Source organism: Heptranchias perlo, chromosome 8, assembly GCF_035084215.1.
Source record: "Heptranchias perlo isolate sHepPer1 chromosome 8, sHepPer1.hap1, whole genome shotgun sequence".
Taxonomy (NCBI): Eukaryota; Metazoa; Chordata; class Chondrichthyes; order Hexanchiformes; family Hexanchidae; genus Heptranchias; species Heptranchias perlo.
In genome coordinates, this window is record NC_090332.1 from 24,702,009 (window position 1) to 24,727,556 (window position 25,548).

At 42.7% G+C, this 25,548-nt stretch overlaps 2 long non-coding RNA genes across 3 annotated transcripts in view; one reads left to right on the forward strand and one right to left on the reverse strand.

The window, feature by feature from the left end:
• LOC137324167 (uncharacterized) overlaps positions 1-25,548 on the forward strand; it is an 84,838-nt gene that overhangs the window by 30,326 nt on the left and 28,964 nt on the right. The window lies entirely within an intron of this gene.
• On the reverse strand, positions 15,096-21,571 carry LOC137324165 (uncharacterized). Its single transcript, XR_010963523.1, has 4 exons — positions 21,473-21,571; positions 20,657-20,709; positions 19,736-19,864; positions 15,096-16,316 (listed from the first exon to the last, which is right to left on the reverse strand). It is a non-coding gene; the product is annotated as an uncharacterized lncRNA (long non-coding RNA).

Consider the following 25,548-nt stretch of genomic DNA (forward strand, 5'->3'; position numbering starts at 1 on the left):
GTTTGCAGAAGAGCGTTCCAAACTTGTCTGGCTCTTTGCATGTAGAAGTGTTTCCTATAATCACTCCTGCACATCCTGGCTCTAAATGTTAGGCTACGTCCTCGTGTCCTGGTATTCAAGGATAGGAGACCTCCAAAAACAGTTACAAATGTCTCGTCAGCCAGAAACAATAATCCGGCCACTTAGCTGTAAATCCAGAATGGTCCCTTTAAATAGCGTTGGTGGGGGTCCTCCAGGCACTCTAAGACATGTTCAGATGGTTGGGGTTAAAACTGAGCGTTGAGTTGAAGGTTAAGTGCCAAAATGGTGTCCATCGCTTTAAATCAGCATTGCACACAGATTGTATCCATTTTCTCCTTACTTTACATGCAGCCACGTTCGGTATTTGTGCATGCGCTAACTCCTATACCAAGGTGGCGTCTAGCGCACGTCACACTGGAAACGTGCGTGCGCAACCAAAACGCCATCTTGGCATCTCGAGAGGCCGCGTAGCGCCAAAACAAGGGGTGCTTCACAGCCCAATTTAGTGCCCACTGTTTGTAATGGTAAATGGTAGTTGAATCAGCCAAATTACTTTGGTCAACCAGGTTCTGTCAAAAGCACAATAAAACACAAATGATTTTTACAGGAATTGATAGATTGCTGTCAGGAGGGAGACTGCCTGAAAAGGGTGATTTTGCATTATTAGCAACATGCAGCTAGGCTTTTTAATCTTTAAATTTATAGCTTAAAACAAGCTCAGACACTGCTGGTGAAATTCCTAATTACAGGAAAGGGCTTTCTATCCCATTAGTTCTTTTCTATCAGTAGAAATTTCATCAGCACTCAGAGGCCAGTGAACAGACCTATGTTTGGGTGAGCCTGTGGGAGAACCCTGCTCTCTTTCATTTAACAGCAATGTGAGTGAGCACCACAGCTGCATGCTCGCATTGCTCTTACAAATGCAACACTGTCAGGCACAGTATAACTGGGGCATTAAACAAGGTATAACTCCAGCACCCAGCTTAAGTCACCTGGAGTAATTCTAGTCACATAAATTAATATCAAATTAGAGAAATCAACTTCAAGCTTAAATCTAACCTCAAGTTGCTTGGTCTCCCTATCCTGAAGTGTCCAGATGCCATCATTTCTGTAGTTCGAACATCCACCAGATGTTTATATGATTAGAGTTTTGGAAGGACACACAGAGGGTATATGATGAGGGGCTGTGGAATACATTTTACATCTCACAAATAGGCTAATAACTCATGAGTGCCAAAGGTTTCAGTGAGTTACGGTCAGCACCTTAAGTGCAACATTGATCATGGCTGCTCACTGTGTATCATTGTTAAGCCACACATTTTAGGTTTTTCATTAATATAGTAAAAATAAAATCTAAGTGAACAGTGAACCATTTTTTCTTAAAGGACCTTTTGTTCTCAGTTTATACAAAAAAATATTTTTTTTATTCATTCATGTGACGTAGGTGTCGCTGGCAAGGCCAGCATTTATTGCCCATCCCTAATTGCCCTTGAGAAGGTGGTGGTGAGCTGCCTTCTTGAACCGCTGCAGTCCGTTTGGTGAAGGTTCTCCCATAGTGCTGTCAGGTAGGGAGTTCCAGGATTTTGACCCAGAGATGACACCATCACATGATATAATACAACAATAACAACTTGCATTTATATAGCACCTTTAACGTAGTAAAACGTCCAAAGGCGCTTCATAGGAGTGTTATCAAACAAAATTTGACACCGAGCTACATAAGGAGATAATAGGACAGGTGACCAAAAGCTTGGTCAAAGAGGTAGGTTTTAAGGAGCATCTTAAAGGAGGAGAGAGAGGTAGAGAGGCGGAGAGGTTTAAGGAGGGAATTCCAGAGCTTAGGGCCTGGACAGCTGAAAGCACTGCCGCCAATGGTAGAGCGATTAAAATTGGGGATGAGCAAGAGGCCAGAATTGGAGGATAATAGTGATTGAAACGTTGTTTTTTCAAGTTTACTGTGCCAATTTAACTTTTGATACTCCAGCTATATCAGCATCCAATGGGGCTGAACCAATGAACAGCACTTTAGTTGAGGAAAGCTATGTTCTATAAAAGGGAGTTCAAACTCCCTCACTGCACACTGAAACGGTGATGTAATGTGTTTTGTCATGCACCTGTGTGGGTCAGGGATCCTGCTTTACACTCCCCTGTTGTGACAATAGGGCATAGCTTAGTCCCATACTGTGCTGATGTCAATGTGGCTCCATATCAGCCCTGTAAATGGGAAGCAACATGAAGTCACAGTAATGGCAACTGTAAACATTTTCTATTCTTTAATGGGATAATTTATTCTATCTGATCATTACTTGCTGTTTTGCTGTAACGTACAATTTTGTTTCAAAAGACACCAATACTTGCAATTTTCAAATAGGTTGAAAGCATCTTTTTTCTGTAGCTACATATATATTTAAAAAAATACCGAGACCAAGTTGATTTCTCTCATGCTAACCCACGTTGCCCTACTTAGTGGTGAAGTGCCTGTAGGAAAGGATCATGGTGTATGCTATTCATTATTAAATACACTGTATTCTGATCCCACAGTCCTACGCCACACCCAGCCACCCTGGACTGTGGTTTTTTTATGCAATGTATTGTGGACACCCCGCAGTGAACTTGATAAGCCAATGTCTCCAGAGGGAACACTAATCCACCAAAATGTCTTCTTGGCTCTAGATCAGGACATATGCCTATTCTTGCTACAGTGTTGAGTTTTGATGCCAAAACGGCCACCCATATAGAAGCCCGCAGGCTTAAATTCGAACATTATACTTGATTCCCAGAAGCCTCTAAGTTCCATCTCCTCCCCCATCCCCACTACCACCACAGTAAAAATAGATAATGCATAAATTATCTTGGTCGTGCTTTATTCAATTTTCATATCACTGAAAAAATTGCTTTGTAGCTTTTCCATTACTAACAAAAACAAACTGACACATAGATCTAGATTCAATTTCAGTTTTACAGAAGTTTTAAAAAAAACAACTGTCACTCTTACATTTGTAAACTGTGGGTGGGCTTAAGGTTTTTGCTACAATGAACAGGAGTCATTTCCCCTCATTGATAACAGAACTGATAAGACCACTAAATTTTAATCCATGGCCCCTTCATATTATTTGTCAAAGGTAGATCTAGCCAGTCTGGCTGCCCTACAATTCTCTTGTTAAATGCTCCCACCTCCATTGACCTTTAGCCTATGGTATATGGATTGCTGCTGTGTATTCAAATAGATTTTCAGATTTTATAACCTGTTGTTCTCCAGACTGATATCAGCATGAGTGAATTGACAGTGCATGTGTTGAACCGTAGATTAAGAACAAGTCTAGTTTGCAGATATAATATAAATGCTACTTAATCACAGTTCTCAAATTTTAAGACTTCTCTCCCAACTGCTTTGCCAGTATCGGGCTGTGGAAAGTGAGAGTTCCTGTATTTGAATGAGATAAAGTTCATGGAGGGGTGAAATTCAATTTCGGCGCAAAACGGGTGCTCGTGGATGGGCCGCCCATTATACCCCTTGCCTGATATTCCATTCCATTGGTTTCAGAGACCTTAAGGTTCATGAAAGCAAAAACCAATCCCGATAATACCAGCTGGTCCCCAAACTGACCCAGGTTGACAAGGATACAGATATTTCGGCCCCGATATTTACGGGGAGGCAGGAAGAGAGGGGGGAATAGTAGCAGCCAGGAAACCCGGAAATGTGGAGGGCCCACCGAATTTAAAGACATTTGAATTTTGTTTTTTGGGAACCAGCCAGTGTGAGTGGCTGGCTGGCTGTCGGGAGGGAAGGCCAACGATAGAATGGCGCAGCCGGGGAGGGGGGAAGGGAGGGAGAGATCGCTGGGTGGCGGGCAGGACGAGATCGAGGTGGGGGTGAGATCGCAGGGGAGGGAGATCGTGGTTGGAGGGAGTGGGCATCGTATCACAGGTCGGCCTGGAGATTGGGGGGAGGGGGCCAATGGATCGCGGGGCGGAAGTTCGATCGTGGCAGGTTAGCTTGGGGGGGCCGGGGGAATGCACTCCCGCTCCTCCATGCCCGCAAGCAATGCTGGAAAGGCACTTAGCTGCTGAATCAGCTGTTCTCGCCTCCCTTCAGCTGCCGAGTTTCCTGACCACTGGGAAACCCGGCCCGCAGCCGTTAAATGTAAAAGGCTGCTAAAATCTGAGGCATTGAATTACTGACCTGTCTCCCGAGAGCAGGTTACTCGCCCGCCCCACATCTGTCAACACCGGAAGTAGGCGGGTTCGAGGCGGGTTGGGGTCGGGTTTCAGATTCTTGAAAGTCTAACCTACCCCACCCCCCCGCCTCTGTCCCGCCCATCGTGAGGGGTTAAAATTGCCCTCTTCCACTCCCCACAAAATACAATTGAAATTACCACCACTGGAGTTTCAGTGTCATTTACAACTAGACCAACAAATCCGCTAGAAATCAGAAATATAAACCAACAAGAAATCAGAAAAATAAATCCAATAGAAATCAGAAATGTAAATCCACTAGAAATCAGAACTTTTCTCTGGTAGACCATGAGGGTGTGAAAAGCAAGAGAATTTAAGAACCCAGTAATGATATTGAGCAAACCCGTATCTTTGATATGCCTGACTTCTAAAAACGCAATTTCATTAGTAGCTTATTAATTACAGAAAAAAAATTGCATTCTTCTGTTTATAATTTAAAAGAATTCGTCCTTTTTCCCCCTCTCCTCCATGGACTGAAAATAAAAGTAATGTTTATTTGACTTTAAAGCTAATATTACACCTCAGACTGTCTTTCATCTCACTCATGGGGCATCTCTTGTACAAACAGATCAAAAATACTTCCTGAGCATCAGGAGCCAGTGGAAAAATCTGTAAGACTTTTGATTGTTCTCTTGCAGCTGACAAAGAACGCTATTAAAGTCAGTGGAACTGAGAGTTGAAAAAAAAACAAAAAATAGAGAATAATATAAAAATAATCAGGATAGTAATTTAATTTTAAATGGCTTTTTTCTGACTCATGCTGGTGTAGCTGCACATCCACTGCCTGTTATCATCTGTGGGCATTCTTCATGTGCAAGCCAGCAGAGTGAGCATCAGGATGCTATTCAATTATGGGTGTATAACTGAGCCCGATCCAGTCATCACCCAACATCCAATCTGATGCATTTTCCAGTGAGCATTACTACCTTGCAGCGGAGATTCCCTAATGGATCAGTGAGTTTATCCAGTGAACCTGAGCCAATACAGCCAGGAAAGTTTCAGCCCAGGTGTGCGTAGGGTTAACTGATCTCAGGTGGGGTGGTGGTGCTAAAAGTAAGTGTGTGGATGTCAGGTGAACTGACGGTTGTGATGCTGCAGGTTGCTCACTGAAACTGTCCTTACCAAAGTCACAAATGACATCCTATGTGACTGTGACCATGGTAAACTATCCCTCCTTACCCTCCTCGACCTGTCTGCAGCCTTTGACAAGGTTGACTATACCATCCTCCTCCAAAGCCTCTCCTCCATCGTCCAGCATGATGAGATTACACTCGCCTGGTTCCATTCTTATCTATCCAGTCGTAACCAGAGAATCACCTGCAATGTCTTCTCTTTCTGCTCCTGCACTGTTACCTCTGGATTCCCCCAAGGATCTATCCTTGGACCCCCACCTATTTCTCATCTACCCGCTGCCCCTCGACAACATCATCCAAAAACACAACTTCGGTTCCACATATACGCTGACGATACCCAGCTCTACCTCACCACCACCTCTCTTGACCCCTCTACTGTCTCTGATTTGTCACACTGCTTGTCCGACTGGATGAGCAGAAATTTCCACTGACTAAATATTGGGAAGACCGAAGCCATTGTCTTTGGACCCCTCCACAAACTCCGTTCCCTAGCCACCGACTCCATCCCCCTCCCTGGCCATTGTCTGAGGCTGAACCAGACCGTTCGCAACCTTGATGTCCTATTTGATCCCGAGATGAGCTACCAACCACATATCCACTCCATCACCAAGACTACCTACTTCCACCTCCATAGCATCGCCCGATTCCGCCCCTGCCTCAGCTCACCTGCTGCTGAAATCCTTTGTTACCTCTAGATTTGTCTATTCCAATGCTCCCCTGGCTGGCCTCCCATCTTCCACCCTCCATAAACCTAAGCTCATCCAAAACTCTGCCGCCCATATCCTAACTTGTCCCATTCACCCATCACCCCATGCACGCTGACCTACATTGGTTCCTAGTCCAGTAACGCCTCAATTTTAAAATTCTCATCCTTGTTTTCAAATCCCTCCATGGTTTTACCCCCCTCCCCACCACCCATCTCTGTAACCTCCTCCAGCTCTACAACCCTCCGAGATCTCTGTTCCTCCAATTTTGGCTTCTCGCGCATTCCCGATTTTTTGCATTCCATCATTGGTGACCGTGCCTTCAGCTGCCTCGGCCCTAACCTCTGGAATTCCTTCCCTAAACTTCTCCGCCTCTCTACCTCTCTCTCTCTCCTCCTTTAAGATGCTCCTTAAAACCTACCTCTTTGACCAAGCTTTTGGTCACCTGTCCTAATATCTCCTCATGTGGATCAGTGTCAAATTTTATTTGATAACGCTCCTGTGAAGCACCTTGGGACGTTTTACTACGCTAAAGGCGCTATATAAATGCAAGCTGTTCTTGTTGTTGTCTAGGTTTATGCATGAATAATGAGCACTGGCAAAATACTGGAGGATGACTGGTGCACTTGGAAACCATACCCTAACAAGGAGAGGAGAGGGGGAAAAAAGTGGCAGAAAAATGTTAAAAAGGAAAACAATAATGAGCAGTAACCCCGATTGTCTTTTTTCCTTCCTCCAACCCTTGGGCACTGAGGCCAGCTGTTTCACTCCAACTGCCAATCTGGATGAGATCAGCTAAAGATTGTTCATCATTGGCTCTTATTTAATTCAGATCATGGAAGAAAAAGTGGCCCCAAAATTCTGTCACCGGGACGAGAGAACCCAATTTAGCAATGTAAACACGGGAAGTACATAAGGACGTTTGTCTCCCATGATCCAATAAGTGCCAATGTAAAAGCACCTTAACTCAGCACAGACCAGGGATCAAATCTGAGACTTTCTTGGTCCGTGTGGCTCAGCCCAACATTAGGCACTGCCTTTATGACTAAGCCACAGGAAGAATTGCGAGTTGTAATTTCTTATATGGGTGACATTTCTATTTACTGGTATTTTATCTCCAGGTCAGGAAAGTACTGATTTACTTTCAGCCACACTAGTCTGTATTAATTTACATTACCCCCCTCACAGAAATGCTGTTGCTGGCAGCTGTAATTTAGAGGCAATTAACGTTAACCCTCTTCATATGTTGGAAAGCACTTTCCCACTGAAGTTGTTTGGAACTTTTTGGGAAAAGACATAAGTGCCTGACTGTCAGCCTAACATTAGGTCTTTTAATTGCATACTTTCCAAAGCATGTAATTAAATATTTATGCTGCATTTTATCAGACTTAAACATGTAAAAGGAACTGTCATTCCAAAGCAAAGCAGAGTAGTGATTAAAGCTGATGAATAGGTGGTGGGTGTAAATGGTATATGTAGCAGGATGTAGTTAACTGGCTACCTGATACATGCATTCTTTTACATCATGCCTGAGAAAACAACAAAGTAACCTCCTTTAGTCCCAGTAATCGAAGTAACTAATGCTGCATTTAGATTAGAATGCAGCCACCAGAGGCAGTCCCGACATCAGCACTAGAATATAATTAGTGCCTGAGGCAGCACAGGCTACCACCTCAAAAGTTGTTTTCCCCTGCACTGTCAATGGCAAACAGCCCCATTACAGCATGTGTTGCTCTTTTAATATGGCTCTGGGCAGCTTTAAGTCCATCTGTGTAGGCCTTCATTGTGATTTTGTCAGACTGTATGGACATTCCTCAGCAAACGGGAAAGGTCTGCAACCAGGAAATAAAAGTCACAATCAGGCTTTTTAAATAACTTTGCATACATAATAGTTTTTCTTCATAGTTTCTTTATTCTTCAATAGTTATTGCTTGTGGTCTGAAGTCTCCCATGCAATGTTAAAGGTTAGAAGCTGACAGGTACAGAACTACCTTCCATTTGAAGCAATTTTTTACAATATAAACTGGCCATAAAATACTAATTTTAACCAAGGTAAAGTGCTTATAGGGCCTAAGAATGTTTTATTGAATTAAAGGAAATTGTATATAAAGGCCTGGTGGCCAATTGACAAATTCAATAGTATGAATGTACACCGCCACTTAAACTGAAAGACAGAATCCAATAATGCTGACTTCTGTTTCTGCGAAGGATGGGTTAATGATGTTATAGATAATAAATACATAAGTTTTATTTTAACAACATTATCAGAATTACCATTTTTTGAGATGTATATTTTCTATTAGTCTGATAATTAATCCGAGTATCTAAATTTTAGTCGCTCAAAAACAACCTTTTAATGTCTCATCTTTCAGTAGAATTTCTATATTTGATGTATATTTGACTATAATTTTCTTTATTACAAGGATATCGATGGCAGAATGACTTTAACCTGTTGATAATGATTCCATAAATAGCCTTTCTTTTTACCCGTAAATGCTTCAATATGGATAGAAAACCTGAGTAATCCTTACAGGAACTCATGGGTGGGTTATGGCAAAAGTGTTTTAAGTGGTTTTCTTTTTATGATGTGGAGTTGCTGCCTGCAGCTTTACTTTAATCACACATTTTATGAAGAGTCATAAGATTAGCTGAGGTTTTATCATTTTTACATTAAATTAACTGCTAAAAAAAATGCATTTTAGAAAATGTGAAATTTAATTTGCTTTCCAGCATTGATTCTCTGCTTTCCTCCCTGTGTTAGGGTGTGACCAAGAAGGCACACAGCACCCTAACACAAGCCCTGCCAATGCTACTTTCTAATTGGCAGCTGTTTAGGGCTGTATTCAAGCCCCCATGGGATACTGCCTAGTGTGGGACTGACCCATGCAGACCAGACGGTTACAGGTTTGATCCCCAGTCTGATCTGAGTTAGCAGATCTCAGCCAGGGCTCAGCACCCCTGAGTTAGTGAAGGGAAAAAATCCTCCATAATTCTCACCCTTGATGGTTTTTCAGAGATTCCTGCTAGAAAGTAAATGTATGTGTAACTTGGATGAGGACGGGATTGAGCTCAGCTTTGATGCCAACCACAGATAAATAACCTGCTAACACTCGAAGGGGATGATTTTGACTTTGTGCGATAATGTAAAATGGGTGATTCGAATCGGCAGCCTGTTTTACATCTCTCCCGATTTTTACTTCCATTTGACTTCAATGGAAATAAAAATCGGCAGAGATGTAAAATGGGCTGCCGACTCGCTATCACCCATTTTACACTATCACTCAAAATCAAAATCACCCCCACTGCCTTGGGTCACGCACACATGCATGAAGAATGGTAAGTCTAGGTGGGATACTGGAGTGCAACTGATAACTGTGGAATTGTGCCCAGCATGTAGTGGGCAGACGGTCCGCTTTTGTGCTTGGAGGTTAAATAATGACTGGGTGGGACGTTTAGAGGAGAATCAGCTGGAGAAGAATTACATGCTCGTAATGGAGCCTGTCTGGTTTTCCATCCTTTCACTAGGGTAGATTTTTCTTCTTTCGCATTGGCCATTAAATAATTGCCTCAGCTGAGCACATAGAAGAAAATCGGGCAGGGAGTATCTCGCGCCTGTAAGATTTTCCGTTCATTTAAAACTAACGGGTAGAAAATTAGATGGTCCCTGTTACCGGCATGTCAACCTCCCTGCCTGATTTTCTTCCACCTTTTACCTAATCATAAAAGAGAAAAATCTGTTGGGGAGAAAACTGGAGGTGGGGAAAGTAGAGCTGTGTGTCAGCACTGCCAGCTTACTCCTTCTGGATTTAACTCTTTCTCCATTTGGTGTGCCTGATGTTTAGATTATGAATTGACTGTGCTTTCAGGTTTGATCTGAAGGAGCACCATGGCTGAAAAGTTGAACACTCAGTTATTATTTACAGTGAAATGATTGTTTGGTAACCCAAACATAAACCTATATTTTCTGCGGTTAAGTACATCACTGCAATGACTACAACATCAATTAAAACAACTATTATGGAGCATCTTGTTTTGCGTACTAAATATGTGCATCAGACTGCACATTTCAAAAAGGGTTTCATTCCTCACCTCTCTAAGAGAAATGCTTGGTCAACTGCTTAGTCATAAATCTGCCACATATAGTATCAAAAAAATGAAGGGAGAGCCTAAGAGAATAATTTTTATGCAGTTACTTGTTAGGATAAGGATTGTCTATCAGAAACAATGGTGGAAGTAGGATCCAGAATAGCTTTTAAAAGGAAAGTGGATAAATATTTGAAAAAGAAAGATTTAAAAAGGCATGGGGAAAAGCAAGAGGAATGGGACTAAGTGGATAGCTCTTTTTAAGAGCTAGCCCTAGTGAGATGGGTCAAATTGTCTTGTTCTGTGTTGTAATATTCTATATTTTAGTGCTATATATAAATCTATGGAGGTAGATAAAACCACTGTGGCTTTATATGTAGCATATAAACATAGAAAAGGTTCATATCATTGATTCTAATGTCATAATTAATTCTAATGTCATCAGTCTTAGAACATTAAAGCAAATTGTGATTTTTATGAGCAATTATAAAATTGTATTATATAACGTGATTTTCATGAATAATTATCACATTGTATTCGATGGCTTACTTAAAGGGACTATTACATGGACATAAATGAAAATTTCACTCTATCCAAGTTCTTCATTGAACACTTTATTTTTTAAAAATTCATTCTGGGGGTGTGGGTGTCACTGGTAAGGCTGGCATTTATTGTCCATTCCAAGGTGCCCTTGAGAAGGTGGTGGTGGGCCTTCTTCTTGAACCACTGCAGTCTGTGTGGTGAAGGTACTGCCACAATGCTGTTAGGTTAGGAGTTCCAGGCTTTTAACCCAGCAATGACGAAGGAACGGCGATGTCCAAGTCGGGATAGTGTGTGACTTGGAGGGAATGCAGCATGCATCCAGATCATACATATATACAATGAAGAAATGAGGACCACAGGCATAGCTCATCTGCTTAGCACTCCAGAATGAAAGGCCACCATGTACCACTGACGTCACAACATTAAAAAGTTAGAATAACTTAATGCAATTTATAATCAACGTAAAAAATTGGACTGTTGAGCCAATTCACTGATCCTGGAAAAAATGAAGCCACGATTTCTGTGCTCTTGCAATCCATTGCGGTGTGGTGATTCAAGAAGGTCATCTTATTATTATAATTTGAATGTTCTCCTTCATATTTTCCATGAGACTAGGGAGTGCAATAAATGGAGGGTGGTAGTGAATCATGAGAGCAACAGCTCTTAAAGAGCTGCTGCTCCACTTAACCTAGCTCTTTGTTTAGCTGCATTGAAGAGCATTTATGGAAGGCCGACAAGGGCAAGTGGACAGATGTGCCCCCTTTGATGATGAAGTTTGGATGTTCTGTTGAGAGAGATACAACAGAGCAGGGTAGCAGTATCTGTAGCAAAAGGGGTGCTCTCCCCTGCAGCACAATGTGCAGCAAGCATTGCAGGAGGTGATTAATTGAATGAATATTGTCTCCTGTGTCCATTGGTCATGCAAGCAGATGAGAAAGAATTCTCAGGTTAAAAGAAGAATGCTAAGGTAAGGCTGCCCATAGTTTGATACCTCAAATTAAACCTTTGCCCATAGCTTGTATGCCACAAGCACTGTGTCCCGAACATGGTACAGCATCAACGACAGAACATGGGAAGCACTGGCACCATCTCTCACATCTTTCACACCTACACTTTCATATCCATAAAGTTTCAGCTTGAACTTTGTGGCTGACACATAGAAAGATCATGCATAATGTCATGCATAACTGTTGCATGTCTGCCACCAAGTTAAAATGTCATCTGAAACTACCTGCATGTTGTTCAGTCATCAGTTCACACAAAGTAGGATGTTGACTGAGTACTGGAGTGAAACTCTGAAGTCAATGGAGCGTAAAATTGGACAAGGTGTAAAACTGGAATACGACCCGAACTTGCCCCATTTCCACCGGGCGGGTTAGATTAAAATTGAGGCTTGAAACTTTTGCTCCAGCAGAATTTGGCACCTTGCAAATCAGGCGCTCAGGTCTACTTGCCTGATTCAGTGAGGCAAGCTCCTGGAATGCGAGATTCCCATCTCTGAATCTACCGTCATGTGTTTGTTTATGGAATGCACGTAACATTGGACAGTGTGAAGTTACTACCAAAATAGCCTCACTGGCTACCCTTTTGTGGTAAGATTTGGGTACTTTTGGGAAAAACAATAGGAGGTGCAGATTCTGAGAAACAAGAGATATTTTCAAAGCAGGAAAGAAAGTCAAGAGTTTCCCAAGCCTCATGGTTCTAAAAGCAGTGTGTTGCTAAGCCATGCAGGTTCGATTCTCAGTCTGTACTGAATTAGTTGATTGTAGTCAGGGTTGCAGTATGGGTGCTAAAATTGATTTCAGTGTACTTGGGCTAGGGAGGGCATAATCAGCCAAGGTTCTTGTTCCACATCACTATCCAGTAATCCAAGCTGTGAGGACAGGATTGTACTCTACTATGCTGCATGTCCCGTATAGTTGAATAGCTTGTCATTGCTTACTGCCTGGCTCACATGAAGAATGAGTGAACGAGGCATCAGAGGGTGCCCTGCACTCCTGGAATGTACCCCTTCAAGAATGAATGTCTTCAGGAGAGGAGGAGGAAGAGAGAAAGGGAGAAGAGAACTGGCAAGCAAAAATAAAATGAAGCTGAAGTCCATTGGTACAGTGCTAACTCCTGGGTTCCCTCTCACGAGTTCCTACAGCGACCAGGCCTCAGGAGGTGTTGTGCAGACATCCTTCTCCTGAGGACAAAGACAAGTTAGCATTTTCTGATGTCCTCAAGCGCCTCCCCATGGCCGGATCAGAGCAGCACCAGCAGCAGCCAGAGAATATAATGTTTGTCCACCCTTTAAATCGGGGAATGATGTATGGACTGAAATAGAAAAAATATAATTCACAAAATGGAGGAGAGGAATTACAAAAATAGAAACGAGGCCAAGAATGAAATCAGAGCAAAAAATGCATCTATTGTGGGCTGAAATATTAAAAACATATGAAGGTCCCGAAGGCCTTTAGTGTTTCCTCTAAAGAATAGTATCTTTTCTTAGTGTGATCAACTTCCTCTTTAGTCCTGCCAAAAAAAACATTGGAATTTACCCTAGAGCATTCGTATTCTGCTCTAAAATTCCAACCAGAAATCTGATTCATAAAAAGCTTTAGGTTGCTGTGCAGCAAACTTCTCTGTACGTACTCCTGTAATAAAAAAAAGGCTGATAATACAGCATCTGTCTCTAGCATTTGCAAAAATGTTCTAAATGTTGTAATTCAACTTTTAACCCACTGAGCAGTGCACGTAGGTCCCCCAAATGTTTTGTTCTCAAGCAGTCCCACTGAGCTGGCCAAAGGAGAGAAGCGGAGAAGGAAGATGGTGTGGTCGACCATGTCAAAGGCTGCAGAGAGGTCTAGGAGGTGTACTGGCCATTTCAGCTGTGGGAATAGGGCCCAGCTGGCGATCCAGGCCTGAGTTATGGCCTGGAACCCTAAAGATGAGGCAATTTTTTTTTAAATGTGCAGACGTCTTACAAAGGTGACCAAGGGGGTAATTATACTTCCTTTCTGGGGGACTCCAGGGATTTCTCCACCCCTCCCCCCGCCCACCATAATCAGAACACTATGCCACAGTATGCAGCCTTCTTTGGCAGGCAGGCACACAACATGTACCCTGCTAGCACAGGCACCCACCAATCATACTTAAATTCAGGGATCTCCCCCTGGCCCCACCAGCTTTAGCAGGGTCAGCACCAGAAGTACCAGGCTGGCGCATCCCAGCACACATGATACCCGGACTTCAAGGGTTAAGTTACGAGGAGAGATTACACAAATTGGGGTTGTATTCTCTAGAGTTTAGAAGGTTAAGGGGTGATCTGATCGAAGTTTATAAGATATTAAGGGGAACAGATAGGGTGGATAGAGAGAAACTATTTCCGCTGGTTGGGGATTCTAGGAGTAGGGGGCACAGTCTAAAAATTAGAGCCAGACCTTTCAGGAGCGAGATTAGAAAACATTTCTACACACAAAGGGTGGTAGAAGTTTGGAACTCTCTTCCGCAAACGGCAATTGATACTAGCTCAATTGCTAAATTTAAATCTGAGATAGATAGCTTTTTGGCAACCAAAGGTATTAAGGGATATGGGCCAAAGGCAGGTATATGGAGTTAGATCACAGATCAGCCATGATCTTATCAAATGGCGGAGCAGGCACGAGGGGCTGAATGGGCTACTCCTGTTCCTATGTTCCTACATGCTAGGATGCTGCCCTCACAGATTTTTGGCCCCAATAGATTTTTCCCAATGTAAATTTTTAATCGAAGTTACAACCTTAATCTTGTCTGTTCACCTTCTCTCCCAACGGCTAGCATCCTAAGTATTGTTTGATACTTCACGTGCACACTTATTAGCCTTCCGACTCACAGCGGCCTGAGCCCCAACATCCAGCTCCCAACCTCAACTCCTTCCTGATGATTGACGCCTGGAACTTCTGTAGGGGATCTCCCTATATCCAGCCGTCACTTTGACAGGAGATCAACGGAATCCCTGGAGAAACAACATAAACAGCCATTTACGCCATTTCCCTGGGGTCTCTTGCACTACGGCGGGAGATCAAGGGACACCGCTGAAATTCCAACCCACGCTCCTTTTCAAAGGATGGTGGGGATCCAGCTCACTGCCCTCCCTGCGTGTTTAATGGCTCCTGACCCATGGAAATGGATTGGTGCTGCAGCAGTGCTGGAATGCCGGGCGGAAGTCCTGCCCTGCCACCACAAAGAGGAAAATCTAGCCCTTAACCTTTAATGTGTGACACTTTAATATGTGAATCCTATTCCTCCCAAAACAAAAATATCATTGCACTTTTCAGATCCAGGCATAAGATGCCTGTTGCAATCTTGATAAATACTGAGTCCAATCAAAGAAGTCTTCTATCATTTGCATTCAGTTTTAATAATATTGAAGTCTCATCCAAGCAAGACATTTCTTGGCAAACTACTTGTGCATTTATCATAGTTTAACTGTATTTAATAAACACATACTGTAACTGTAATTCCTGTTGCTGTGGGGAATTGTGGTACATTTAAGAATGTGCCCAATGATACCCAATGTTTAATGTCCCATGGGAAATAAATGGGAACATTGAGCCTGCCACATGATGGGATAGTAAAGATTAGAACCACATGTCTTTACATTACACATTTTGTTTGTGTGTATTACCAGTAAGTAAATATAGCCAGTAAGTCCAAGACTTTAATGTTCTTTAACACAAATATTGGCATTTCAAGACATGCCAAGCGAAACATTATTGCCTCCCTCAATAAAAGCGTAAGTGCTATTTGACAAATGGATTTTTAATATGGAAAAACAAATTGGCCATGGCATTTGCATTTTGCTCAAATGGCAAAATCCTTGAATGTATTTGTAAGTTAATAGTTTGCAAAAAATTTGAAACGAAAAACACAAAACTAACGTTTTACTTGGTAAATACTGTTTCTCACTGATGGAAGGATTTTTTAAATATTAAGATGGTCATTTATGAGTTTTCAATTTGCAAAGTTTTGAAACATCAGTGTTTAGTCCTTGTAATTCACAATGCCGTTCTCAACATTTCAAGTGAGCATTGGATCTTGCAAAGCTCTGAGCAGCAGCAGATGTGCATTTTAAATCCTCTGTCTTTACAAGCCTAGTGTCACATTGTTAACATGATATGTTGTTAATAGTAAAGTCTGAGAAACGTAAAAGGATGTCCGGCTGCAGCTTGAAATTATTAGATTCAAAAAATGATGAGATGTTTCGAGGCTGACATCAGCTTTTCCCTGACTCATCCGACCAGCCATCAGGTGTTTGGCCATGTCCACCATTGTTCCCAGATGGTCACAATCTTTTGACACCACATCAATCCAGCAAATGTTGTGTCTCCCATGTCGTCTCTTTCCCTCAGGCAGTTAATAAAGCATTTTTTGTGGAAGACGATTTTGTAGACATCCGGCACACATGCCCAAACCATGACAACCATGAGCGCCGGATGAGCACTAATGCTGGCTCTCAAAAAATACGTTTCAGAAACGTAGACAAAATATTTTGATTAGACGATCATTCCTGCTTGCCTTCTCGACATCATCACTAGGCCAAAGCCACTGCCATTCACACCAGCTTGGGGTCAATCTGAGGGGAACAAGTGGGGATTGTGTTTTACTGCAAATAGGTGAATTTCATTCTCATATATATATATATATATAATTAAAAAGAATCTGAAACTTTGTTTATACTTGCAAACATTATGCCACATTCAACCCAGCTCGGACTGCATTGCAAAAAACAAACTTATTTCATTGACAGGTAACTTTTGTGCTGAAGGAACCCAACATAAAATGTCCAGTGCCTTAAGGCTGGTCTACCTCAGCAAATGGAAAATGTCATGTACTTGAGAGGAACACTGTTATAGGGTGACTCAAGCAGTATGATTAAAAAATATATACTTTGATAGTTGTTTCAATTAGATATTGAAAACTAACTTTTAAAACATATAAAACTAGAAATTACTTTGTTGTCAGTGGGACTGAAGCATCCCCTTCCGCTACCAAAATCCATTCTGTAAATGAAGCCATTTTAATGAAATCAATGCCTGAAATCTGAGACCACACTGGACTCTGAAAATTGGTACAAATAAGGAAAGGTATGAATTTTCATCAGAGGAGTACGTGTACTAGAATTCAGTTTGTGATACAGCAGCATTCGAGATCCAGGACTGAGAGTGAGGAGAATGGGAGGTGATCTGGTGCAGATGGTCTCCTCTGCACGCACACTTTCCCAAAGGCCACGGTTTTTTATACAACAGTAATGATTTCAGATCCTTGTCTAGATTTCGCCCTGCGGTGTCTTGTTTCTCTGAGCACTCAATAAAAGTGTAACAGAGCTGGGGTACAGTATACTCCAGACTACTTGGCATTTCTCACTGTCAGCCCATGATTCTGTTGATTCCAGTGGGATAAAGTGCAGCTAATGTTATAAGATTGAAAGTGGCTGTGGAACAAAGAAAATTACTGGGGAACCATTTTCAGAATTAAACGTGTGGCTGAACTTTGTTTAACAAAATAATGGCACAAGTCACAACAAAATGTATCATTGCTTCACGTCCATGCAATGTCATTGTGATGAAAGTGGCACACAGCTCTTCTTCTTCCCTAAACACTGCCAAACACTTCTTTGAAAAGGTGCTGCCATTGTTATAATGCCCTCAAATACAGTGCATTTCATAAGTTGCATTTCTAACAAATCTCATGTGACACAGCATAAAACTGGAGCCAAGGTTCAGCCATCTTATAAAGTCGCTTTTGTTCTTCAGTAGCATGGGTCATGTGCAACTGATGGCAACATGAAGATAATCTAGCTGAATTCTTTAAGAATGCAGCTCAAAAGACCTATTTTTTTTATAATACTGGTCTTCCTCGGGCCAGTAACAACAACAACTTGCATTTATATAGTGCCTTTAACATAGTAAAACGTCCCAGGGCGCTTCAGACAAAATTTGACACCGAGCCACATAAGGAGATATTAGGATTGGTGCCCAAAAGCTTGGTCAAAGAGGTAGGTTTTAAGGAGCGTCTCAAAGGAGGAATGAGAGGTAAAGAGTCAAAGAGGTTTAGAGAGGGAATTCCAGAGCTCAGGTGAAGGTAAACAGGTAAAGGCACGGCCGCCAATGGAGGGGCGATTAAAATCGGGGATGCACAAGAGGCCAGAATTGGAGGTACGCAGAGTTCTTGAAGGGTTGTAGGTCTGGAGGGGGTTACAGAGATAAGGGGAGGCAAGTCAAGATACAGGCAGTAGAGTTTTGGATGAGCTCAAGTTGATGGGAGGATGGAAGATGGGAGGCCGACAGGGAGTGTAAATATTCTGCTCCAGCGGCAAAGACAGATTTATTGGCAGTGACACCATGATGCAATGTCATGACATCACTACATCCACAAACAGCTATTGTGGCCATAGTGGTGTCGTGGTGCAGCATTATGACATCAGCAATTTGCATATTCACACTGGCCAAAATATTAAGGCCGGTCTGCACTTGTGCAAAATATAGAGTCCCACAATACAGTTAGTCTACGGGAAGAGTGGCTACACTATCTACTGGTAAATGTGGGATAAGAGTGCAGTTAGGTTGCTCTCTCAAAAGCCAGGCTGCAGTATGAAAGCAGCTTAAGAGATAACGCAGTAACTAGAGCCTTATAGTGAAGGCAGGGTATGCACTGGTTTTGAATATAGAGCACTCGTTCCGGATCCTTTTTTAGAGCCTTGCAAACATGTTCACCTTCACCTCTGACCCACAGTGTAACTGACTGAGGAGCATTTTATCCTGACCCTGACTGAAAAGTGGGAGAAGCCTCTATTTTTCAACACTCCTGCCTTAGTCTAACACCAAAGAATAGAGTCCAATCTTCTGGTGGAAAGAACTGCAGTTAAATTCTCACATGTACATGTATTTAGGGGTCATAGAAACAGGTCGGGAATTCTCTCACTTGATAACATCTTTATGGATACTAAATAGGTTTCATGACAAGGTTGAAAAATGCTAAAATAAAATGGTATCCATGTGGAGCCATATAGCATATTTAAAATAAAAATGATGTTAAATGTTTTAAGAGAAAGTGACAAATTAGATTTTTTGACATGGCAAGCTAAATATTAATGCCTTTCAGCTGCTCTGCTATCCTTTGTCCTCGTGGTCCGTAAGCATGTGGAAAACCATTCAGATGCAATCTGACCTTACTTCATTTTGCAGATTTGCAGGAAATGGTTCAATACCCTCGGGAGTATTTGTAACCCTGGCCCATGGAAATATAAATCACATTCCTTGTGAACCAATATTACTGCAGTGCTAATTTTAACTCAGCTGACTTCAGTGTCAAACATCATAATCAACCAACAATGCTACATCTGTGATGAGGATAATCACTAGTCAGTGTTGTTAGGGATATCAAGTATGCCTGTGTATGCGGGGGAGTGGGAGATGGGGTTGGGGAGAAGGGGAAACGAGGTATGGAACTGTGCCCAAAAATGTGAACATCTCAAACTTGGCGAGTTTGGTCAGGCTAAAACACAAACATCCAAGCCGTAATCATTCTTGTTTTTCTATTTCTTACAAAACTTGTAAGTTTACTGCTTTGTGTAAAATACAAACTAACGTGGAAATGCAGCAAAGGTTTTGGCCTTGGTCACAGTGGCTTAGATGTGTCCTGTGTGCAGGAGAAGCAAGGCGCAGATCAAAGCACACTGATCCAAAATCTGAATCAGTTCCAGTACTGAGGTAAATGGTGAGCTAAAGCTGTCTAGTATGCCACGGAAACATATAAACCAGCAAGGTCCCAGGTTCAATCGCTGGTCTGTGCTGAGTTAGCTGATTTCAGCAGGAGCTGCAGTGGGGATTCTATGATTGGCCTCAGGGTTCCCAGACTAGGGAGGAAAAAGATCAGCCAGGATTCATGACTGATTGCCATTTGATGCATTCATATTAACCAAAGAAAACTAGGTTCCAAAAATCTGACAACTAAAAACTGCCCTGAATAAAAGTACGTAAAAGCAATAATTACAATGCAATGGGGCTAAAAGTTAAGCTGTGAGAAGATCCACCATTCAGCAAATTGTGACTGTCCTTACAAATGCAACTTCTGCCCCTCCCATCAGGTGCTGCATTTCTAGAGGTTCAGGAACATGCTTCCCTGCAAAATGTAGATTTTTTTGAATTACAAATAGTGCATTCCATTAATTTTCAACACTTTCATATTTCACAATTATTCATTCTTAATCTTAATAAAAAGGAAAAACCAACCAGACCAACCCAGGCGCAGCTTCTCTAAGGCACTGCTTTCAGATTCTCCCTTCCCCTTTCCGAGGGTTGTTCTTGGCTTTCCCCAACACCACCAAATTCGCTGCCGCCTTCTCCCTCCTTCTCCCCTCTCAAGTTTTGTTGCTAGCCTATTTCTCTCTTTCTCTCTCTCTTGCTCCCTCTCTTCCTACATCTTATCAAAACACTGGTTCTGGCACTTCCCCTCTCCCACACTTCCCCCAAAAGCACTGCTTTCTCTCCTTCCCTCTTTTCCCTTAATTCCAAAGACCATCTATCCCTATCCCATCCCACAAGCAGCGGTCTCGCTCATGCTCCTGATGGGGCTGTACACTGCGAGTGGGAATTCTCAATATCACAAGAATTCCCACCCAGACTGTACAGCACTGTCAACCACAACAGGAGCGTGGGAAGGTTGGAGCTCAGGAGCGGTCCTTGGGGTATGGATCTTGTCCAAGCTACTTTTGGTCTGCAAATGTGGACATGCAGGCAGGGCCCCTAGTGCTCACATCAAACACAGTTAGTTGGCATGTATGCTTATGAACCCTGCTGGATAGTGTCCACGTGCCGATATTAGGTAAGGACAGGACCTGACTTGGCTGTGATTCTCCCTGGCCCTGTCACACACATGGTTAAATTTCTTGCTGACATCAGTGTCTATACTCACAGCCACTTGGCCAAGGTACTGGAAGGATTGGCAGTTCCTGCAGGAGATGGCATCTTTAGAAATGGTAAAAAGATTTTTAAAAGTGAAGCAAATATAAAACTCAATGACAGTGTAATGGTGGGTACAGTAATCAATAACAAACACCAAAATAAAATTAAAAATAGAAAAGTTATATAGGTCAATCGAGCAAATCTGGCTGAAATTGTTGTCAGCACCATTGTATTACTGCAGCGGGCATCTGACCACTCTGGGCTCTTAAAGAGCTGCTGCTCCCTTTTCAATCAAACTGGCTGCAGCAAATCTACCAGGTCAGCAATGGAGGTGGGCAAGGAAATGTGTCTCGAACTGCCCCGTTTGATGAACACAGCTGCCATGTTGTGGTTCAAGTCAATGCTGTCTCGCAGTATCCATAGATCATAGGAGCAGATGAAGAAAAAGGCCTGAAGAGGAGTGCCAAGATAAGTCTGGCTATACTTTGTCAATTCGAGTAAAGTCTACGGCCATAGTGTACACGGCATGAGCACTGTGCTCTAAATACGGTGCAGCATCAGAAAGCACTGACACAACCTTTCCGATCTTTCACACCTGCACTTGCAAAATGCTGCAGGTCGAATTTTGTGGCTGACACTTAGAAACCGCTAATATCGCAAATAACTTTTGCACGTTGCATTAGCAAATCGAACTGGCAGCTGAAACTACCTGCAAGCTGTTTTTGCCCTGGGCGCACAAGGTGAGATGGAGGTCGAGCACTGGGGTTGCACTGAGATTAAAATCAACGCTTGAACATAGGAAGCACCACGACCGCAGAGCACTGACCTCCATATCCGATTCTACAATTCGCCCTTCCATCGAGCAAGACTCCGCCAGACATGAAATCTTACAACTTCAGGGCTGCTTTATATTGTCAAATCTTGGGCAACCTGATTCAACAAAATAATTTTTTAAAATGCGGGGTATGAATTGCTCTGATCGTTCCACATAACAACAACGTAAGCATATTTTTTAATACATTCACAGTATCTCTACATTTGGCAACCAAAGCAATTCCTCTCCACTCTAGGTATCAAAAATGTTAACTGGCTTACTTTAAGATTGATTGATGAAGAACTTAAAATCCTAAAACATTACTTGCATGTTAGCTGTTTTCTATAGTCTTAAATCCCAATGTATACCAAATAAAGGGGTTACTGTTAAATTCTGCTTGTTGCCCCCACTGGACAGCAGTCAGATGTCAGGATGGTATTTAACAGCAACAAATGAAGCAGTAAATTCTTACTTTAATAATATGGAATCTGTACTTTTGCAGTGACCATGAATTCCCAGCACAACCTGTTGCTTTTAAAGACTGAAAACATTGATTTCCAGTTTGACCTCCGAGATGAACTTTAAAGCAATCATTCCTGACAAGGCCTAATTTAAGAGAAAATCTCTATAATAACACTAAAGAATTTGCTAATCTGACATTTGCTTCAGTGGTTTAATTGAGGTCAGTCTTTGATCATGCACAGAAACAATGAACAGAAAATTAAACCAATCAACAGTAATTAATTACAAGAACAATGGTGGTGCAAAGGTCATGAAGTTGGAGATGAAAGCTTGAAAAGATAGTGGGAGAAGATATTTAGGTACACATTGGCCTCGTTTATGATGCCAAATTCATGCCAGAGTTAACCTGGCAATATAACCACACTCTCTCACCAGCCGCTCCCCGCTCCCCCCCCGAAAAAAGACCAGAATAAATGTAGCAATGTTACTCCTTCCCCACCCCGCTGCCTCTCAGCAAGCCATACCAGAATTAACTTTGTTTTATAATGAGAAAGCTAGGTGAAAGGCTGAGGCCCACAGAGTAGGACAACACTAAGGTTGGAAAGATGGGTTAAATCAAGAAGAAATGGCCAGGTGATTGTAGGTATTAGAAGGTGACTTTTTCACTTCTGTGGAAATGGTTGGAAAATTGAAGTTGTGTCTGTGCAATTTTTGGATAAGTAATGCCAGGAGGAGAGGTTCCATGCTGGGAGCGCTGTGGAAAATTGACTTTTAGATGTGGAAAGGGAGAGGGAAAGTAAAAAAAAGTCTAACAGCCACCTCTGGATACAGGAGCAACCTTGTTAGGATTTAACATTATCAGTGGTGGAGGGCGGGGGTGATGGCAGGGATACTGGTTATCCCAGGCTACCTAATGTGTTAAAATAACTCCCTTCCCCACCCAACACACACACACACTAATATAATACTTCTTCCTTTGGTGGTGGGTGTCATCATTCATTGTAATGCAATCACTGCTTAATCTCATGCCAAATTTTGGAGCCTCTGATCTTCTTATGCACAGGAGAAGCCAAAATAGTGATTTGAAACCATCCACACTTGCTCCACTCATCCCATGTGTGTAAATAAATGTGGAAAGGTTCAAGACTTATAGAACCGTAAAATGTTGCAGCACTCAGTCTAGAACATGGATCAAATCTATAAGAGTCATTTCCAGGACACCTGTAAGCTTCGCAACAGTAGCTAAAAGGAAGATGTGATGAAGGACCAATGCACAATGCCTTAGCGTAGAGGGTTGTTGGTTTGTGTCCCCCAGCTCACTGAGTTCTCAATCTCAGTCACACTGTCTGAGGAGATACTACTGAAGGGGAAAATTCAGATAGGCGGACTCAATTTTCAACTGTTGGCCATCCGTTCCCCACCTGAAAAACGGGCAGCTGGCAGTTGAAAATGAGGCAGGCATTTCAGCCACCCATTGACACCCAAGGCAATTTTCAAGCAAACCTATTTATGGGTGAGCAGCATGCCTGCCTTCCTCCGGCAGGAGGAGCTTTAACAGATAAATCGGGGTCCTGCGCTAGTTGTAGCCATGACAATGGTCAGTTTAGAAGTTCCTTCAATGTCTTGTTCAAATCCTTGAGTCCTGGAAAAAAGAAGTTATTTTGCTTGATGTGGCTGATATTGGGAACACACATATGGGCAATTTTTTTTATTATTCATTCATGGGATATGGGCATCGCCGGCAAGGCCAGCATTTATTGCACATCCCTAATTGCCCTTGAGAAGGTGGTGGTGAGCCGCCTTCTTTAACAGCTGTCGTCCGTGTGGTGAAGGTTCTCCCATAGTGCTGTTAGTTCAGGAGTTCCAGGATTTTGACCCAGCGACAATGAAGGAACGCCGATATATTTCCAAGTCAGGATAGTATGTGACTTGAAGGGGAATGTGCAGGTGGTGTTGTTCCCATGCGCCTGCTGCCCTTGTCCTTCTAGGTGATAGAGGTCGCGGGTTTGGGAGGTACTGTCGAAGAAGCCTTGGCGAGTTGCTGCAGTGCATCTTGTAGATGGTACACACTGCAATCACAGTGCGCCACTGGTGGCAGTTACAGGGAAAGCCCCTCATCCTACTAATCCATAATGTTGCACATCAGTGCGCAAAAGTACTGTGTCTGTGAGCCATCAACTGCGTCATGATTCAGTTATTAATATCTCCAAGGGGCCAGAGAGGAAGGAAAGTTTAGAGGCTGTCTTTTTGTTCAAAGTATTTCCCCTTTTTACAGAAGAAAGGTGACAATTTTACCAGGAGCTTTCATGACACTTTTCTTTAAAAATGTCATTTTTGTATTGACATGGAAACCCTTGGGTAGGGTCTCCCTCCCTGCTTGGCTGTTCTATTAATGTCCATTACAGGGAATTACTTAAAATATGTAAAGCATCATGGAAACTTTTGATGTAATTGTCACTTTCTTCTGTTCAAAATGGAGAGTAATTTGAACAAAAAGTACAGCCTCGAGATTTTCCTTCCCATTTAACTGAAGGGAAGCTCACTGCATTTGAAACCCCATAAAAAGGCCTTTAATTAACTGGGACTTTAGATGTTATATCCATTCTGTCCTCAGATGGCTTTTTCTGATGAAGTGCTGTCAGAACTAAATAGACCTAGCATCTGCTACAGCCAGTTTAAAAAAAACAGCTATAAACAGGCCCTGATGACAAAAGTTCTTTCCCCACCGTGTATCATGTAACGCTAATTGAACTGGAGGAGAGTGTGGATACAGACAAGTTATAACAGGCATGGATGCAAGTAATTCAGTACTGTCACTCACCCATAACCTTTGGTAGGTGATCTCAATACACGAGCTTTATTAATGCATTGCCTTGGGGGTCGATTCTAACTCTCAGGCCGGAACAAGGCCCAGCGAGTGGCAGGTCCCATCCAGATGCGGTAGCAGGGAGGCTCAGCCCGTTTTAATGGGTGGGCCTCATTAGTGTGCCACTTGCCGGTTTCCCGACCAAAACAGCCACGAAGTCGGCAGGAAGTGACTTCCCGGCCATTAAAATCAGGTGCTCAGAGGCCGCCGCCGCTGGAGACCCAAAGGAATGGCCCCCAGCATTAAGGTAAGTATATACAGGAGGTGCTCCGGAGACGATTACGTAAGGGAGAGATGTTGGGGATTAAATTGGATAAGGCCCGATATTGGGCGCGGGGCTAATCAGGCATTGCGATTAGCCTGTGCCCAGCGGTTCCGACATAGGCAGCACATTAGATTTGTGCTGCCTCATCATTTACCTGATAGTAGCACAGCTTGGAGGCCTAGCTGTGACGTCCTCTCCAGCTTTGGCACTTCTCACCAGCAGGGAAGCCCAAATCTCACGTGAGCTACTCACACTTCTTAAAGGCAGCCTGCACCATATGTATAAGTGCTAAATATAAGATATGGGTCCGCATGGAGTGTGAATGGAGATCAGACATCGCACATGTAAAAAACAGACCCAGCTCCCATCCCTATGTTTACAAACTGATGAGTTATGTTAAAACATTGAATAAAGGTTGCGCACTACTAAATCCCACTTCCTCCAATCTGCATGCCAGACCTCACCAACCTGGTGATCTGAGTTTGTACCGGGGCC